General features: G+C 36.1%; 1 protein-coding gene and 1 pseudogene across 7 annotated transcripts in view; one reads left to right on the top strand and one right to left on the bottom strand.

Annotated features, from left to right (window-relative positions):
• The window catches only part of FRAS1 (Fraser extracellular matrix complex subunit 1), a 460,403-nt gene that overhangs the window by 360,503 nt on the left and 80,848 nt on the right, over positions 1-19,052 (bottom strand). The gene's annotated exons all lie outside the window — the stretch shown is intronic.
• On the top strand, positions 5,274-5,353 carry LOC120363679 (small nucleolar RNA U3; annotated as a pseudogene).

Below are 19,052 nucleotides of genomic sequence, written 5' to 3'. Positions count from 1 at the left end.
TGCACTTGAAAGGACATGGAACAGCACTGCTGGCTGCAGCAGGGGTCTTCCACCCCACCCTTATGGAACCGGCGTAGTAGGAGAGAGTCACCACAGGGCTATTCTGAGAGGAACACAGTTGAACTGAGACCACATTTGTCCCACGTCCTCAAAGTGATTGTTAGACATATTTTGCTAATGGCATAATACTTAGAATCAGTCAATTCAATTCAATCTCTGAGAGGCCCCAAGGAAGAGGTCATTTTTTAGACTGCCAAAGTTACCTGGGAACAGTGTCCTATTTAGGTCATGGAAAAACAACAACTTCTTTAAGGAATCTACACACAAGACAACTTTGAGTACTCACAACTAAAATAACCACCATAAGCCAGGTAGACATCATTGCTTTCTCTGGGGCGGAGGGCCACCAAGAGACAGTCATAAAAAAGCAGATGAAAACAAGTTGTGTTAATTGGCTTGTTTCATACTATCACTTCCAAAGATCTGGAGAGCAAAAAAGAAAGACCACATTTGGGTTTTATGCTACTACTATATAGATCCTGTGAAAGAGATAGACAGGGCTATAAAAAAAATAAACAATGAGGACTTTGGATTAAAAGAACAAACATGCTCAGATACGGACATTAAAGTTTTGTCAATGTTTTACATGTGCTAAACTCACAAAATAGTAAACCTGAGAAATCTTTCATGAATTTCAATAGTTTTCCAATTTAGTTCCACCTTACAAAAAGAAAGCCTTGCATTTCCGCTCTTTGAATACTGTCAGTGAACAATTATTCAGAACCAAGCTGTGAGACTAAGTGTCTAAGAGCCCAGAAACAGCCAAAGGCAAAACAACCCATTGACTCTATTTTAGAAATGGTCAGCAAGCAGCAAGCATAAGGAGCACAATGGAGAGATCGCCACATGAAAGAATTACGTTGTTTGCTGTTTTTGTGTATTTTTTTTTTTTAAACTCTAGCTACTTGGCAACTCTCCTAGATCTCAGCTTTGGGAAAGAAATGTATCTCCCTGATGAAAAATGAGCTAACAGAGATCCCATTGATGGCCCACTCACCAACTCTGTACGAGTCCATGGGTTTCACCCTACACAAGAAATTCAACCAAATTGATTTTCCTGAACAGAGAAAAAGGACAGGGGGAAGTTGGGGAAAGTAAGCCAGGTATGTTTGCTCAGACGTAAAAGATACGACAGTACAATCAGAATAACATTTCATCTGACCACACGAAGCACAGTGGTTAAAATGTATAATTAAGCTTTCTTCTTTACTGCCAGCTCTTCGCAGGGAATTATAAATAAGCTCCTAGAATGCCATGGGTTTCTGTATTAGAAAAAGCAAACCACTGTATGTATTACCAGTTAACTTGAAGAAAAGGTCACAACAGAAATAATAGTTCTGAAAAATAACTTTGCTTTCTAGCTATAATCTTTCCCTCCCTTTAGATTTTGTCTCCTTTCCTTCCCATTTCAGCATAATTTATACTATTTGCTTTATTCTTGGTAATGTGTTTGGAGCAAAATTAGATCAGTTTAATTTTTTCAGTTTTCAATTTGTTTTCAAAATAACAACAATCTTTTATCTTACATTAAATGCACGCCAAAAATTTATTGTTTAGATTATGTTAATCCAGCTTAAAAATTAAGCAGTTCTCATGTAGGCTCTTAACAATAACACATCATTTTAGAGTGGTTCTGTTCTAGCCAACAAATATCCAGTGAAAACCTATTGGAAGTCAGGCCCTGTCCTAGGTGCTAGGACTACAAAGATGGCCAAGCTATGGCCCTAGAATTTTATAGTTTAAAGCAGCTATCTGAATCAATATTTTATCTGTGGGACGATAACAGAGAGGTGGTGTGAATAACCAAAAGCAATCCTATGCCTAACCCAAAAATAATGCAAATCATTAAAGGACACTGTCACTTGGAGTCATTCATGCTACTCCACTGCCTCTATTCCTCGCTGGGCCAGGAAAATGGTAGAAGAAAGTACAGGAGACCACAGAGTGGAGAATGTCTGGAGACAAAATCAGTTATCTGCTGCTAGATTGTCAAGGACTGGGAATACTTAATCTCCCATTTTTAGTATATAGAACTATGCATACTAACTCTCAGATAATTCTGCTTTGTTTGCTTTTAATTACCCATCTGCTAAGATTTCCAGTTTGCTTATTTTTGCATTTTTTCCCTCCAGTGATTTAAAATGGATTTTCTTAGCTTTGTGGGTTTTAAAATAATCACAATAAGAATAATTTTAAATCATTACATGAATCCGATTTAAATGAGCCTAAAAAGAAATGTAATATTTTCTGATCTTCCCAGTGTCAACTGTTTTCTTTAGAAAACTCAGTTTTCTGTTTTCTTTAGAAAACTCAGTTGACACTGGGAAGATCAGAAAATATTACATTTAGGTGTAAAGCAAGTACAGTGATGAAGACTGGGCCTTAAAACATGCAAATATTGATACCTTTAAAAGGGTGGTGGGTATATGGCAGTTCCTTAAATTGTCATTTTTCCTTTTAAGAACAAAATTTTATGATAAAAAAAATTTTAAATGGGTTTTAGACAAATAAATCAGGTTATTCTGAGCAAGTAACTTAAATCCATTAAACCTCAATGTCCTATTCTTTACACAGAGACAGTATAATTACCTCCAAAGTGTGCACCATTAGTTCCAAGAGAATGAGATCAACAGAGACTGTAGGTAACAAATTATCTGTGTGGGTCCATGAAACACAACTCAAGACACCAACCCTGATAGTGAGTAGGGTCATTTCTGAATTTAAAGAGCATGCCATATATTAGCTTCTCATCTGCATGCAGTCTCTTAGCCTCATGAAATAGGAAAAACCAAAAAAAAAGCAATAAATTACAAGTGGCTGTAAAGACTGCAAATCATAGCGAATAATCTGCAATCCAAATAAAACTTTCTGCTGAACAGAAATTTTTGATAGAAAAAAATTTCTGCTGAACAAAAGACTGAAAAATTTGCAGAGAAAGAATTTGATCTAGTACGCAGGAGACATCCTGAAATAACACTGAATTCATACACTTTGGTTAAACATCCCTGGGTAAATGCTAAAATCAATGTTATAAGGAATATAAAAAAAAGGCACAGAATATAACAAGGTAAAAATTATAAAAATGTAAAGCAGATTCAAGAAACAATGAAAAATCTGCTAAATTTTTTCATGTTCTGTTCTCAAGCTAGCCTAAAGGCAAAAGATACTTTGAAGAACACAGTGTAGAAGACCTCTTGGATTGCTTTACTCTGCCTTTCTATTATTTTTAGAAATTAATATCACCTCCTCATATCAGATGAGGAGGAGGACAGCCTTATGAAATATACAGACAGTCTTTAACACTCTTCAAGTGCTAAATGTTCTAAATATACTTCTGAAGGTTTGTTGAGCAGTCAGAGGAAAGAACTGTCTATTCTCCCTTTCAGAGAGCTTTGACAATGTTGAGTCCATCAAATAAGAATTAAGTGTTTAGACAGAAGGCGATGTAACCTGGTTTGTTAACAAGCCAAAATCTTGTTAGTTTCAGACAGTGTACGAAATTCAATTTAATTCCACAAAAGCTTTTGCAACCCCACCATATTCACGGACCCATTCTGGATCCCAGAGTTTCAAAGAGGTACATGCATAAATGGACCCTGTCCTCATCAAGCTCATAGTCTGATAGATACTGACACTGGATACTCCCAGACACAAAGTAGGCAGAGGGTAGAGAGTGCAGGGAGTGGAGGCTGGAAGGCCATCAAAAAGTCTTGTATGCTATGAACAAAATCCTCTAGGGATAAGATCAGTCTTTAAGTTAGAAAGATCATTGCAGCATCAGTGTGGAGGAGCCTAAAAGATGGGTAGGGGTGGGACAGGAACACAAATTGATATAAAGAGAGCTGTTACATCATAGTGACAATCTAGACAGGCAATCACAAAAGCTCGAGTGCAGGCCAGGCCACTGAGGATAGGAAAAAAGGGAGAGCTTTGTGCTACATTTAGGCAGTAAACTGTATTTCCAAATACATTAATACACAAAGAAAGACACAAGGAAAGGCAAATTTATTCACAGACGTCAACCTTTCTTTTTCTTTTTTTTTTTTTAACTTCCTTTGTTTATTTGTTTTTGTCTTTTTCTTTTTTCTTTTTTTTTTATTGCATTTTAGGTTTTGGGGTACATGTGATGAACATGCAAGATTGTTGCATAGGTACACACATAGCAGTGTGGTTTGCTGCCTTCCATCCCCTCACCTGTATCTGTCATTTCTCCCCATGCAACAGTCAGTAGAGTGAATCGGCAACCAACAGAATGGGAAAAATTTTTTGCAGCCTACCCATCTGACAAGGGGCTGATATCCAGAATTTACAAAGAACTAAAGCAGATCTACAAGAAAAGAACAAACAACCTTTCTTAATGGCAACACAGACATTTACTTTCCTAAAATACAGCATAATAATATGACAACTTATAGCATGACGTGGCACAGAATAGAACAAGACAAATATGACTTTGCATCTGAGCTGTCACTTAGAATCAGTCCCCGTCCAGGACAGTAGTTGACCAAGTCTGATTCCTTACATCTACAGTCTAAGATAATTACTGCAACAGAAAGCAAAAGCATTCACCATCTTAAAAATTAAAATATCTCCCCAAGAAAAAGTAAGAATTCTTGACTACTCAAGTCAGCTTTTAGGCCTTAGCACTCTGATGGTTATAATAGAAAGATACAAAAGATGAGGGCTCTAGATACACACAGCTCTAAGGAGCCAGGGAAAGCATCTCCTCATCAGCTACTCTTCCGATTTCTTGATATTCTCTATTATGAGAGAACTGCAACTGAATGCTTTTTGTTTTGTAAGTCTGCATTACACCTGGAGGAATGCATATAGTTAGGAAAATGTTTTACTTTTCCACCTGCAGGTAGGTAATAGCACATTTTGAGAACTTACGTATTACTATCTTACACTCAGGGCAAGACCATGATCTTTGACTTCCATTAGCCTTACCTTGAATGCACAGAAAATTAAGTTGCCTACCAAAATGACAGGTTTCACTACCCTGAAGCATACTGCCTCCCTCAGACAACATCTTTTGTGGATAGTGAGGCAAGTGACTTTTTGCCAGATTAACAACTAGCTACTAATGATGAGACAGCAGGTCCACTGAAGGCAGGAACTGTCTTCTCTGTTTGCTATCAATATCTCAATGACCAAGAACCGTGACTGGCACATGGTAGATGCTCAATAAACATTTTGAAACAAAATATCCTAAGACTATACTTTCAGGGATCATTTCTACAGTTTGTTACTAGAGAAGTTTCTCTGAATACGTAGAGCATGGAAACAAAATATCCTATTTCAACTTAGGGAAATGGGAGCTTTTCATCTACAATTTAAAAAAAGAAAAAAAAGCCTCCATGAAAGTTGGCTCTGGTGTTGATCAACAAACATGTCATTTTTGAAATCCCAAATAAATATAGTATAGTTCAATGTTTGTGAGCATGGTACATCTTTAGTTAGAAAAAGTGATTAATCATAAAACCAACTATCTCATTAGTGGTGGTAAAAACTTTTAGTGCAATCTTCACTTTAGATAACTTGAAGTATTCTTCTCTTCCCCAGACTCAGTGGAATCCCCTAAAAAGTCCTGACCAATCAAACTTAGTAAATATTATAAGGTTGGCCTTGGCCTCTGGCATAAGACAATAAAATGCAAAATGAAATAAAAATTCTGTAAGGAGTGGGTATCCCCAAGATCAACAATGTTTAAAAGACCTCAATAAGAAATCCAATGGTTACATGCAAACATCTTTCTGCACTCAGAGCATAAATCACTTCTCATATGGGCTTAGTGTCAGGGTTCTAGTTAATCATTCGGCTGTAGCAAACACTAAAAGCAATCAATCTCACAGGCTTTGGAATTTGTATAAAGACTTGCTGTCTTTACAAGCTAGTTTCCCCCAATCTGGATACTTTTAACTTTTCCCTCTGTAGCTAAAAGTTAACCAAAGTGATCCATCCTATCTTCAACCAACAGGCTGCCCTGTGATTTAGTAAAGTAAAAACAGGCCCTTTTAAAAAGGACAAATGGAAGGTATTTCCACTTCGATATTATATGCCAAGGAGAAACCCTTCATAATGTCTAAATTCTATTTAAAGACAAAGAAAGATAACATCGTAACATCGCAGTTGAAAAGATATGCTGTCTAGACTGTTGTTTTCCAATCTGTGTTCTGGGAAGATGCCAAACAATTCAATGTGTTGGGGAAAGACCAAAAGTGGACCAAAAAGCTCTGCTTTTATCTACTTTAGGGGAATAGTAAGAGATTTCACTGGAAAAATAAGTTCCTCTTCTAAAAGAAGTTTGAAAACTACTTATCTTGTCCAAAGTTTTGCACTCTTGCTTAAAGGCAGGCTAAAACTGACATTTCAGCTTCCTTTGGGAGTATGCAAGCTCTTCCTGAGATGGGCTTTACAAGCTCTGGGGCCTTCCTCCTGCCTGAGAAAACAGGCAAAGCTGCTCGAACCAGCCCCTGTGCTAACAACATAAAAAGAGAGCGAGCAGCATTATTGACCTTGAAAATTCTCACGGTGCAGTTATCTTGATTTTCTGCTTCATTATGTCCAATCTAAGGATTTGCCACTGATGTACCCAACCTCCCACTTACTTGTCCACGCTCCACTGCCTCTTGAAGCCACCACTGCATCTCTGACTTTGGTGAACACAAAAATACATATCACCCCTCATAGCCAAGAGGTTGAAGGGAGGTGCCGACGATGACAGGCAACTGTTATTCCCAGGCTCTCACCAGCTTGCTTTCTCAAGGTTGCAAAACTGAGCCTCCTCCAGGTAACACTAGCTGAAGTGTGAGACTGACTAAATGCCTGTCTTGAGGAATGTTGTCTGAGAAAGAGAGGAAAGTGTATGAGAAAATCAGTGAAGAATGTTATATCCCTAAGATGGATCATCACTTAGCCATTTAAAGGAATGAGTTAACTGTGTGTAGTGATGCAAAAAGATCTCCAAAACATATTATCAAGTGAAAAGGCTAAAATATACATATACTATATGCCCATTCAAGGAAAAAAGATATCCATGTATATATACATGGATGTGTTCACATGGAAAATGTCTAGAGGGAGACTCAAGAATCAGTAGGTGGTGTTTCCTGTGAAGAGTGAGACTGATGCTGGTGGGACAGTCTGCAGTGCACGGTATAAGTTTTTGTTCTGCTGGAATAATTTACTATGAGTATGTATTGGCCTAAAATAATTTTTGTAATACAACCAGAGATTGAGAAAAGCAAAGTCCTCAGCAAATAGAGCTTAACATGAAGAAAGAACCAATAAACACACATACAAAAGCCAGATATTCAAAAGCCAACTGCACATTCACTGCCAAGAATGCTCTCGTCCCGGGTCTAGTAACCAAAACATGGCACTCACTGTGGGCCTTTCACTCTGTGGGTACGGCCCCAGCTCTGCCATTTCCAGGATCATGCTATTACCAGTGACTGTCTCCTAAAGGGATTGAGGGGAAAGCCAAAATACAAAAAAAGGGCAATACAGTTCCAAGTCTGGTGCTTTATTCAGCACATAAAGAAACAGTAATATTGAAATAGCTCTCCCCAAAGAAAGACTATGAATTACAGTCTTTGTTCAAAAGTTTTTAAAAGAAGACTATTTCTCAAGCCCATGTTTCAAACTAAGAAAGTATTATTCACAGGAGGGTTGGGGTCCTTCTGCTGCCAATCAGGAAAATGCCTCATTTTCACTTGATAAAACAGAAGTCACATGGATTTTGCTGATGTATGCCTCTCTGCAACTTCACAGTACTTTCAGAAACCTTGTATATTCACAGTCACTATAATTCACAATAATAAATACTACTGAGAAAAGTAGGATGGATCCACTTAAAAATGGTACCTACTAAAAGACCTTGAGTAGTGAGTCAGGTTATTGAACATCTATGACTCGGTCCACAATAAGAAGCAGTGATTGCTCAGATTCTTAAAACAGGGGAACTTGATGCTTTAGATATATTTTGACATAAGTAATTAAGATCAGATACATAATTAATAGCTCTGTAGTATATAAAAATTGAAGTGTTAATTTAGAAGCTCAAGAATGCTTACAAAATCTCAATTCACTGCTAAAATTAAATTTTTTAATTTTCTTACATAATTGTAACAAACTTGTTTAAAAATCCCTTTGGATTTTCTCTACCCTAAGTTGCCACTGACTAGAAAGAATTTAAAGTATTCAGTTGTAATGTTACGTTGAGTTCTCTCATTATACAATGTGGTTTCAGCTGAAATTTGAGCAGAGAACTGGCTGTTTTCTTAAGTTCAATAGTTAACTCTGTGGTCCTGGACAACTAACAGCCTTCCTTGAGCTTAATTTCTTCATCAATAAAATTTAAAATTTCAATCAGATGGTCCTTCAGCTACTTTTCAGCTCCTAAAGTGTATGATTTTATGAGTCTCTGTAGCATATTACTCACCATTGTAAAAAGCAGTCATTTCTTTACTCCAAAAAAAAAAAACAAAACAAAAAACAAAAATAACAATCCCAAATAGCTCCTCATTTCTAGAAGCTGTTCTCATGTTCTGTAGAGGGGAAGACTGAGATTTGTAGTGAACAAGTGACATTTTCTTCACATACTATTCCAGACAACAACGCTCTTTTAATTTTTAATTATTTCCAAGGTCACTTCCAGATTAAACTACCTCCACATGTCAGAAAAATTCTTACGACAAGCAATTAGATTAAAGTTTTCCAGAAACCCCCAACCCAGAAAGCACCACAATAATCAGGTTACTGAGCACAAATGTTCCAACTAATGCTCAGCCTTTCTTGGACATACTGTCACCACGCAATCTAGTCCCCACGATATCCCTAACATCTTCCTAATAACACTTACCTAAAACATATCTAGTGACAAGAGTTGCTCACATTATCCCATTCCACACAATCCTTGCAGCAACTCAATAGGACAGACATAATGTCCTAGTTTCAAATGTAAGAAAGCATAATTAGAAAGTGCAGAACTGGAAGATAGCTCATTTCCTTGTTGGACAGTCTCCACTCTCCTTACAGGTTTCACTTGCCCTTAATTGGCCCCTTCCTCAGGGTCAGGTCTAAGGCTAAGGCCTTTTACATGTGTCATCACATTTAAACCAGTATGTGATAAGTCCTATAATTATGTCTATTTTAAAGACGGGGAAATTGAGACTCAGAGAAGAAACATGGCTTCCCCTCAGAGACTACTAACAGCAAAGCTAGAATTAAAGCCAAGTTTAACTGATTCTGAAGCCTGTATGATTTCATTATGGAAGATGACCTCCCTTCCAGGAACTCAGCTTCATAACTGTTCATTCCCTGTACATGCAAAATTGCTTTGTCAATGCATCATACTTTTCTTTCTTTAAAGTGGGAATCCGTGAGACTGTAAATTCTTTTGGTTTTGTTTGTTGGTTTGTTTTTTGGTGGGGTGGGGTGGGGCAGGCAGGACAGAGTCTCACTCTGTTACCCAGGCTGGTGCTATCATGGCTCACTGAAACCTTGAATTCTGGGACTCGTGATTCTCCTACCTCAGCCTCACAAGCAGCTGTGACCACAGGCACTTACCATCACATCTGATGATTTTTCTCACTTTTTGCAGAGACGAGGATTCCCCATGTTGCCCAAGCTGGTCTCAAACTCTTTTTAAACTGATCCTCCTGCTTCAGCCTCCCAAAGTACTGGGATTATAGGAATGAGCTAGCATACCCTAGAATTGTAAACTCTTTAAGCTGACAAAAATCATACGTTGTTCGACTTTGAATTCAAAGGAACCAGAACATTGCCACATAATAGTGGTCCATTAATCTTCGCTGAAATCATTAGCTAAGGATGAAAACAAACTTGTACCACCTTAATCCCTAAGTCACAATCTTCTACTAGAAATTTCCTAATATGGAAATTAAAAGAAAGGAAGAATAAGTGAACAAATGAAATATTTTGTAGGACCCAAATTTTAGTTGATGATTGAATGAAAACCTATTAGAAGGACAGAATAAACCGTAATGGAAATGAAAATACTTTCATTCTCCTTTCCACTGAGTTCAAAAGAAATCTAATCCCTTATTTGATACAACAAGACCAAATGGTTGAGCTAAATCTGGTTAAAAGATGAAAAATTACATTGGGAATTTATTTTATAATAAATATTTGCTGAATTGAGCCAAAAAATCACCAATGTCTTTTTTGGCAAATATCGGTGGTTTCCAGACCCACTTAGACCACACATTACCGGAGGTCCTTGGGATAAAAGAAAAGCCCTGACTCAGTTTCTGGTTTCAGTCCCCATGGAAAATCTATGGCACAAAGACAAGCAGCACTCCCTCAACAAAAACCATTCCCTCTCCTTTCCACCTCCCCTTCTTTCCTTTTTTTCCTTTCAGTTGCTTTATTATTTTGCCTCCTTGTGCACCAAGTACTTTAGAAGGTGATATAAATAAAAATAAAATTAATTAATTAATTAAAACCTGCAGAAATAAAGATTGTTGTGCTAAGACTTTCAGTGAAACACTGTGGATGAAACAGAGATTATCATCTCTATCTTTTCCTGAAGCCTCACTGAAGGAAGAGGAAAGGGGTAAGAGTATACAAATGCATAGAGGAGGTAACGACTGCAGGTGACAGATAACATCATTTTTAAATATAGAAAGTAGACAGACAAACAGTGACTGACATTTCAGTTTGCTCTGCTTTATTAAATACCTTCAAAGGGGGACCAATATTGCAGAACCCTTGAAAAACTGAAAAAGTAGAGCAATCAGGTACTTCTGACCTCCTCCTTCCAAACCCGATGAAAGACTGAAAATTCTGCCTCTGAGGACACTGAACCAGAAGACCTCTGACCTAGGGATGACCAAGCACAGTTCATGGGTGGGAGTGAAACATTTTACTGAAAAGGAGGGAATAAGTGAAAATCTGATTGCTTACTCAATAGGAAGACCACCAGCTTGTCTCAAAAATACTGGCTTTTTGTCTCCCTTTGAAGAAAACTAAAGATTTTTCTACTCTAATAAAACTGATGGTACAAGATTAAGGACATAAAGGTTGACATTTGAGGATTTCTCCAATGATGTGGTAGAGTCCCCACCTAATCAGATCACCCAACTAAGAGGCTCATCCATTGACAAATGCTGCCCATTCATACAGAGCTTCCAACCACTTTTTTAATATTTTGCTAATAAATATAAATGGATAATCAAAGATGGCCAAACATTCAACATAAAAGATAGAGACCATATGAAAGAAAGCTATAGGAAACAGAGGAAACAAGGGACAGAAGAAAACTCAAAAAAAAATTATATGGAAAATTTTTGGAGGTCAGAAAAAATACTGCAGTCATGAAACAAAAGACTGTAATACTAACATTTTGGGAGGCCAAGGCAGGCAGATCACTAGGACTGAGCAGTTCAAGACTAGCCCAGCCAACATGGAGAAATCCCATCTCTACTAAAATTACATAAATTAGCCAGGTGTGGTATTGGGTGCCTGTAATTCTGCTACTCAGGAGGCTGAGGCAGGAGAATCACTTGAACCTGGGAGGCAGAGGTTGCAGTGAGCCAGAATGGTGCCACTGCACTCCAGCCTGGGAAAGTAACAGAGCCAGACTCCATCTCAAAAAAAAAAAAAAAAAAAGGAGAGAGAGAGAGAAAAGAAAAGAAAAAGAAAGAAGGAACAATGAGAGAATGAGAAAGAATCCTATTTTTAAAAACTTAATGGTAGTTTTAATCTACCATTAAGTTTTAATGGTAGATTAAAATCTCAGTAGAAGATCAGAAGATAAAGAAACTTCCCAGAAAATAAACAAAAAGTCAAAGACTTTGAAATTGAAAAAGCAAAGGCCTTTTAAAAAATAAAATAACATGAGATGACTCATCTACTGCAGCAGGGTGGGGAGGATAAGATAAAAGAGAAGACAATGTAGATGTTTGTTCTCCTGAAGAAGAAAATAGAGAAAATGGAGAATAGAAAGAAATCATCAACATAATAATTTAAGAATAATTTCCAGAACTGGAAGTCATGAGAGTCCATATTGAAAGCCTCTCCTATATACTTTGCACAATGGACTAAAAAAAACAAAAACAAAAAATATATCATGATATATCATCATGAAATTTGAGAACACTAGAGATAAGGAGAGGTCCCAAAATATTCCAGAAGTGAGTAAAAATCCAGGCACAAATGACTGTGAATTATAATGGCTTACATCTTCTCAGTAACACTAGAAGGTAGAAGATAAGGGAACTAAACCTTCAAACACCAAGGGGAAATCACTTGCAACCTAGAAGTCCATATCCATCCTTAATATTAAATAAGAATTAAGGTAGGATCAAGATGTTTTAAATACATACAGTCTAAAAATTTTAGATTAGCCATCTCATTTTTTAAAATGAGTCATTTCTAATGCACCTTTATTCAGAAGGCAAGTAGAAAATATGGCTCCACTAAAATTAGAGAGCAAACAAAAAAAGCTGAAAACAAAAGATTCCAGACTCTGGGAATTTAATACAGGAGAGCTCATAAGTTAAGACAGGGCAACAGCTGTGTCATTAGCCTAGAAAACATCCAAGAAAAAGGCAGGGTTTGGATAACTGCCGTATAGATGTCTCCTAGTAGGTTAAAAAGAAAGAAAGAAAGAAAAGAAGAGAAAAGAAAAGAAACAGACAGATTACCTAATGCTTTTAATCATATTGATGTCAACATTAAAGTATGGGATCAACATTAGAGTCTTGTCAGGGTGTTTAAGAATAAATTGTGAAAACACATAAAAAACTAAACAAACAAAAAACATGAATCACCAATTTCCAAAAAAACCCTAAAAGTGACACAAGAAATCAATGAAATTATAATGTACGATGTGATACATCTATGATCAATATTTATATGGTCATAATAAAGTCAATACTAAAAACTGATTTAACAGACAACTATGATATAACTATATGGGGAACATTTGCTTAGTGAAATATTTATAGAGAAAATGATAGAATGTGTGGGATTCACTTCAGAATATCTAGTATAGGGGAATGTGAGGGATCAGAAGGTAGTAGATATGGATAAAACAAGTTTGATCACGACCTAAGACATTGTTAAAGCTAGAGAATAGATACACTGGGGTTTACTACACTGTTCTAGCTATGTTTGGGGGTATAATTTTCAATAATAAAAAGCTTTAAAAATAATCTTGGGAAGATAGGAAGAGGAAGGAGGAAAGTGTTATGGAATATAAAGGAAGAGACCAGAAAAAGATGCATAGGGTACGTGCATACAGTTTATACAAGGACTATATCATCTATGAAAATCAGTATATATCTGTAACTAAAAAGATCAAGAAACACAGCAGTATAAATAACATGTTATTTTGCAATGTGGAAGAGAAAGTGCTGAAAGTATTCAAAGTAGTTGCTTCTGGAGAGTGGGAGAACTTGTGTAGGGAACTGCTGTTTTTTTACTACAAAGCTTGTTTAACTATTTGAAATTTAAGACTTTGTACATTATTTCTTTAATTTTAAAAAAATGAACATAGCAATTAAAAAAAAACAGTATGCTACAGCTTTTGGGTTCTGGATACTTGAGTAGTCTATTCTGACACTGCTATAAAGAAATACCTGAAACTGGGTAACTTATAAAGAAAAGAAGTTTAATTGACTCACAGTTCCGCATGTCTGGGGAGGCCTCAGGAAACTTACAATCATGGCGGAGGGCACCTTTTCACAGGGTGGCAGGAGAGAGAATGAGCACCAGCAGGGGAAAATCCAGATGTTCATAAAATCATCAGACCTCGTGAGAACTGGCTAACTTTCACAAGAACAGAATGGGGGAAATTGCCCCCATGATTCAGTGACCTCCTACTGGGCGCCTCCCACAACACATGGAGATTAGAGAGATTATAGTTCAAGATGAGATTTCAGTGGAGACACAGCCAAACCATACTAGTACTTTTTAAGAATTTCTTTTAATGTAATTCTTATATAGCTTTTTCAATAAGAAAAATATTAAAAGTTTTGTAAACTTGAAAGTATTTTATAAATTGTGTTTGCTGAGCTCATTGAGGCTGTGTGCATGTAGCCACAGTGGGTATTAAAAGCTTCTCATAGCTCAGTTAGGTTCTCAAACGCTTCCTTCAATGCACTCACCTCAGAGTTGTTCTCTCACATAAATGATTTTGAGATATCTATGTGAACATAAACAATAAAATTAAATAAAAATAATAATCATGATAAAATAATAAAAATAAGAAAAGTGGTAAATAAAAAGCAACCACACTTCCACCTCTCTTGGCTTGTATATGTATGTATGTGTATGTGTGTATACATATACATACACATGTATATATAGTATATATATGTATATTATGTGTATACACACACACACACACACACACACATAACTTCTGGCCATGAAAGCATCTGAGAAATTAACTCTGGGAATCACTGAATATGAACCCCATTACTCCAAAAGCTGCCCCTTCTGTCATTTCAAAACCCACAATTATCATCCTGTTGTAAACTGACTCAGCACTTTCAGAACTGGTTAAGATGATTTAGATGAAACTTATTTTAAAAGATTATTTCTAATGTTGGAGGAAGTATTGGAAATGAACACTCTCATACACTTTTGTTGATGATGAGACTATAACCTGGCATAATATTTCTAGAGGGTGATTTAACAATAATATAGGAAGCATTAAAAATGAATATTGTTTTTGGCCGGGCGCGGTGGCTCAAGCCTGTAATCCCAGCACTTTGGGAGGCCGAGGCGGGTGGATCACGAGGTCGAGAGATCGAGACCATCCTGGTCAACATGGTGAAACCCCGTCTCTACTAAAAATACAAAAAATTAGCTGGGCGTGGTGGCGCGTGCCTGTAATCCCAGCTACTCAGGAAGCTGAGGCAGGAGAATTGCCTGAACCCAGGAGGCGGAGGTTGCGGTGAGCCGAGATCGCGCCATTGCACTCCAGCCTGGGTAACAAAAGCGAAACTCTGTCTCAATAAATAAATAAATAAATAAATAAATAAATAAATAAATAAATATTGTTTTCTTCCAGAAATTTCATTTCCAGGTATTTATCCTAAGAAAATAAATTAGTGATTTGCACAAAGATTTAGTTATGTTTATCATAGCACTATTTATAATTGCAAAAAAATCACAAAAACCTAAATATTCGCTTGGTGATTGGTACACTGGAATAAATTATGAAACATGCATACAACAAAATACTATGTGATTAAAATAATTCTGTAGAAAGATATTCAATGACAAGGAAAAATACTCATGTGTTAAGTGAACAATAATTACTGAACATAATACACACTGATCAAATTTTTATAAATATATGTGAATCTATAAGCAAAGAAAGAGGTTCAAAAAATATAGATCAATAACAATGGTTATCTGGGATTTAATTTTTTCAAGTGAATCATTTTCTTCTTTTTGTATATTTATATTTTCTTCAATAAATATGCATCACTTTACAATGAAAAAACGTAAATAAATACAGGAGCTACAAAAGTACTTCTATCTTTTTAAAAACATCAAAATTAACACAAACAAAACACACAGAAAAAGAAAAGATGGTTGTTAAACAGCAACATTGACTTGAATATGTTTTTTGGTCCGAACAATAATTCTCTAAAGTCATATAGTACAGTATCATCAAAGGTTAATCAAATGAATGTTTCTAAAAACATTAACTTTTTACATTGATGCTCTGTATTATATGTTTTTATTCAATCAATATATGTTCCTTTTTCTTTGAGTTGTATATATTATTCTTTTTCTTCTTGAGATTTTTGTCTTTATTTTTTATTTATATGTATATTTTAAAGTTATAAATGTCCCTCTATTCAATGCTTTAGCTATAGTTTATAGTATTTTTTTCATTCTGCTCAAATTGTTTCTCTTGTGATTTCTTTTTCAATGATTAAGAAAAAATACTGACTTTTTTCTAAAATATTTGGGAAATTTTAAAGTACATTTTTGTGATTGAGTTCTAGCTTAATTTCTCAGTGTTGAGAGGTATACTTCTTAGATTTTAATTTTTTGGGTTTTTTTTGTTTGTTTGTTTTTGAGACAAGGTATCACTGTGTCACCTAGGCTGGAGTTCAGTGGTCCTATCTTGGCTTACTGCAACCTTCATGCCCTGAGCTCAAGCAATCCTCCTACCTCAGCCTCCCAAGTAGCTGGGACCACAGGCCCACAACATCATACCTGGCTATTTTGTTTGTTTGTTTGTTTTTTAAAGTAAAGACAGGGTCTTACCACATTGCCCAGGATGGTCTCTAACTCCTGTGATCTGCCAGCCTCGGTCTCCCAAAGTACTGGGATCATAGGCCTGAGCCACTGCACCCAGCTAGGGTTTAATTATTTGGAAATTAAAACTTGCTTTATACCTGGCATATTCAATTTTGGCAACTGTACAACATGCACTTTAAAAGAATGTGTGTTTTGCAGTTGTTGAATGCACTATTTTATATACTATGTATCAATTAGGTCAAGTTAATTAATTCGTTCAAATTTTCTACATCTTCTGATTGTCTACTTATCTATAAATAACTGAGAAATATATATTAAAATCCACATTGTGGTTGTGAGTTTGTTTATTTCTCCTTGTAGTTCTGTTACTTTTTGCTTTATATATTTTAAAACCCTGTTATTAGGTGTATGCATATTTAAAAGCAGTACATCTTCCTAGTGGATTGACCCTTATATCATTGTGAAATACACTCTTAATAATTCTTCTTGCCTTAAGACATCCTAGCTACATTGGCTTTCTTTTGGTTAGTGTTTGCATGATATCTCATTTCCCAACCTTTTATTTTCATCATTTCTGAATCCTTATTTTTAATATATGTTTCTTTTAAGCACCATATAGTTAGGTTTTGTTTGTTTTCCAATCTGATATCTTTGTCTTTTGAAAGGAAGCTTGACTATTTTATATGTAATATAATTAAGATGTATTCAAGTTTAAATCTTCTATGTTACTATTTGCTTTATACTTGTTTCTTTTTCTCTTTTTGTCTTATTTTGGATTTATCACTAATATTTATTATTCTGTTTCCCCTTTATTTGCTTGTTAGTTGCACTTAACTATTTTTTTTAGTTATTACTTCAACCATTAAAACATGCATCTTTGACCTATGTAAATCTAATCTAAATTCATATTTTTACTACTTCTTCGACTATGCATAGACCATAGAACACTTTTTCTCCATTTAACCTCTTCCCAAATTATATATCCAATTTTTTGGATAGTCAAGAATCATTTAGCTTTACCTACATATTTGCCCTTTTTTATTGCTCTTCATTCTTTCCTATATCTCTGAGCCTCCAACTGGGAGCTTAAACATATTAATCATAATTATTTTAAAGATTATATCTGATGACCCTATTCATTACCTGAATTCCTGGTGGATCTTTTTGTATCATCTGTTTTTTTCTTTTAGCTTTCAGTTACATCTTATCTATTCATATGCCTGGTTATTTCTGCTTGAGTACAGAATATTTTAAATGAAAAGGTATCAGAGATAACTGAAGGCTCTGGATGATGCTATTTTCCTCCAGAGAGGAATAATTTTGCTTCTGGCAGGTGATCAGTTGAAGGGCGCCAGTAATTTCAAACTCTCTTAATCCAACTAGATTGACCTAATTGATAGCTCAGCTTCAGTCTTTACGGAACTAGTCTATCTCCTGCTCACTCTTACTCAAAGGATGCAGCCCTTCAAGTTCTCATATGAAAGTATGTCTAGAGCATTTACCAGCCCCTCTCCCAAGTAGGCCCAGTCTTATTTTTTAATTTTATTTTTCCATAGGTTATTGGGGTACAGGTAGTATTTGGTTACATGAGTAAGTTCTTTAGTGGTGATTTGTGAGATTTTGGTGCATCCGTCACCCAAGCAGTATAAACTGCATCATATTTGTAGTGTTTTATCCCTCGCCCCACTCCCATACTTCCCCTCAAGTGCCCAAAGTCCATTGTGTCATTCTTAGGCCTTTGCATCCTCATAGCTTAGCTCCACACATGAGTAAGAACATACAACATTTGATTTTCCATTCCTGAGTTACTTCACCTAGAATAATAGTCTCCAGTCTCATCCAGGCCACTGAAAATGCTATTAATTTATTCCTTTTTATGGCTAAGTAGTATTTTACTGTGTATATATAACACAGTTTCTTTATCCACTCATTGATTGATGGGCACTTGGGTTGATTCCACGATTTTGCAATTGTGAACTGTGCTGCCATAAACATGAGTGTACAGGTATCTTTTCTGAATAATGCCTCATCCAATTTTGATTCTCCATCAGCCCCATGATTGCATTAAAAGCTATGCTCAGTTTCTGAGCCTCTCAATTACTGCTTTTGGGCCTTTCCTATCCTGGATCTTGGTCCAATAATTTCTTACTATATTAATAGCTTTCTTATGCCTTTAAGCAGAAGATTGTTCAAATTGTATCCGTATTTTCTAGTTGTTTTGAGTGGGAGACTTGGTTAAAATAACATAGTCTGTCATTGTCAAAAGAGAACTCCTGGCTGGGCACAATGGCTCACACCTGTAATCTTAACAGTTTGGGAGGCTGAGGCAGGTGGATCACCTGAGGTCAGGAGTTTCAGACTAGCCCGGCCAACGTGGTGAAACCCCATCTCTCTAAAATTACAAAAATTAGCTTTATCCGCTAGTTGGATGGGGTATATTATATCCACTGGTATATGATATCCACTATATCTACTCGTTGGATAAAGCTAATTTTTGTATTTTTAGTAGATATAAATATTTACTAAATTGGTGGTGGTAGGCACCTATAATTCCAGCTACTCAGGAGGCTGAGGCAGAGGAATCACTTAAACCCAGGAGCAGAGGTTGCAGTGAGCCAAGATTGTGCCATTGCACTCCAGTCTAGGTGACAAGACCGAAACACCATCTCAAAAAAAAAAAAAAAAAAGAGAACTCTCCCACTTAACAACTATTTAAAATGAAATCACAAATAAAC

Source organism: Saimiri boliviensis, chromosome 3, assembly GCF_048565385.1.
Source record: "Saimiri boliviensis isolate mSaiBol1 chromosome 3, mSaiBol1.pri, whole genome shotgun sequence".
In the NCBI taxonomy this organism is placed as follows: Eukaryota; Metazoa; Chordata; class Mammalia; order Primates; family Cebidae; genus Saimiri; species Saimiri boliviensis.
This window is presented reverse-complemented; position numbering and strand designations above follow the sequence as displayed.